At 45.8% G+C, this 1684-nt stretch overlaps 1 long non-coding RNA gene across 2 annotated transcripts in view; it reads right to left on the bottom strand.

Moving 5' to 3' along the window:
* The window catches only part of LOC128247355 (uncharacterized), a 34213-nt gene that overhangs the window by 2915 nt on the left and 29614 nt on the right, over positions 1–1684 (bottom strand). The window lies entirely within an intron of this gene.

Genomic DNA, 1684 nt, shown 5'->3' with positions numbered 1-1684 from the left:
GTCAGCATACATACAGTTGTTATAGAATATAACCAGTTATTATAGATGGACTGGGTGAGCCAGACAGAAACACACGCACACACACACACACACACATATACACGCACACATGCTCACACAGATAAAAAAACAGACATATTACCGAATGAACAGACAGTCAGACAAACAGACAGACAAATCGTCTCTGCTGCAAAATTACTTAAAATTTCGTATGCTGCTCCACATCATACAACCTCCATCCTCCAAATATTATCTCCACCTTCCTCCTCCTTCCTTTCCATCCACCCCCCATGCACCTCTGTTTCATCCTATTTGAAACGCTTTATTCTTTTTTTTTTCTTTTGTCCCGCTACGTATTTTTATTTGTTGCTTTATTTTTGTATATTTTTTTTCTACTTTGTTTTTTGTTTTGTTTTGTCTCGACTCCTCTGTCACTCTGTCACAACACTACTGTGTTCCAACCACCATTCCCATAAAAATTATCACCACCACCGCCACCGCCACCACCACCACCACCACTGCCACCTCTACCAACACCACCAACAACACCAACACTACTACAGTCACCACCATCATCACCAACACCACAACCACCACTACAACCGCCACTACTAGCAACACCACCACCTCTACCACTACCACTACCGTAACAACTACACTTACAGCCACGAACAGAACACTGAGGTATCACTAGCTCCAACACAGACGCAAGCACCACTGCCACCACTACCAACACCATTACTACTACAGCCACCACCATCACCACCACCATCACTACAACCACCGCTACCACTGCCACCACCAATACCACCACCAACAACACCAACACTACTACAGTCACCACCATCATCATCAACACCACAACCACCACCACAACCGTAACAACAACACTAACAGCCACGAACACTAAGGCATCACTAGCTCCAGCACGGACGCAAACACACGACTGCCACCACTACCAACGACACCATTACTACTACAGCCACCACCATCACCACCACCATCACCACCACCACCATCACTACAACCACCGCTACCACTGTCACCACCAATACCACCAACAACAACAACAACACTACTACAGCCACCACCACCACCAACGCTACCGCCACTACCACCACCAGCGCTACCACCACTACCACCACCACCACGATCGTAACAACAACACTAATTACAACGAACACTAAGGCTTCATTCACTAGCTCCAACACGGACCCAAACACTTCAACTACGCTCTTTGAATTTACAAGCAACCCTCGCCATTATGACAACCAAATCTAACACTATTATTGCTAAGCCACTATTGAGGCAAATTCCAATGCACAACTACCACGGCGAACTGTTACCATCAGCACCATACTACTATGAACACATGTAGAAAGCTTGATAACTGTCGAGAGATTTCTCGGCTCTGAAACCATTGGTAGCTCTGTTAATTCATAAAATAGAGAATATCTTTTCACCAATGCGGTGCTGAACAGTCATTGTCACTGCTGCATATCAGCGCATGTATATGTATGTGTGTGTGTGTGTGTGTGTGGTCAGAAGATTGCTTCCAATCCTTATGCGTTCGTGTGGCACCTAGGGCAGGTGTCTTCTGCTACAGCCGCGGATTGAACAAGCCCTGGCAGTGGGACTAGGACTAGAAGACGGGAAACGAAGAGAAGTACTGTCATATATATAT

Source organism: Octopus bimaculoides, chromosome 3 (assembly GCF_001194135.2).
Source record: "Octopus bimaculoides isolate UCB-OBI-ISO-001 chromosome 3, ASM119413v2, whole genome shotgun sequence".
NCBI classification, from domain to species: Eukaryota; Metazoa; Mollusca; class Cephalopoda; order Octopoda; family Octopodidae; genus Octopus; species Octopus bimaculoides.
This window is presented reverse-complemented; position numbering and strand designations above follow the sequence as displayed.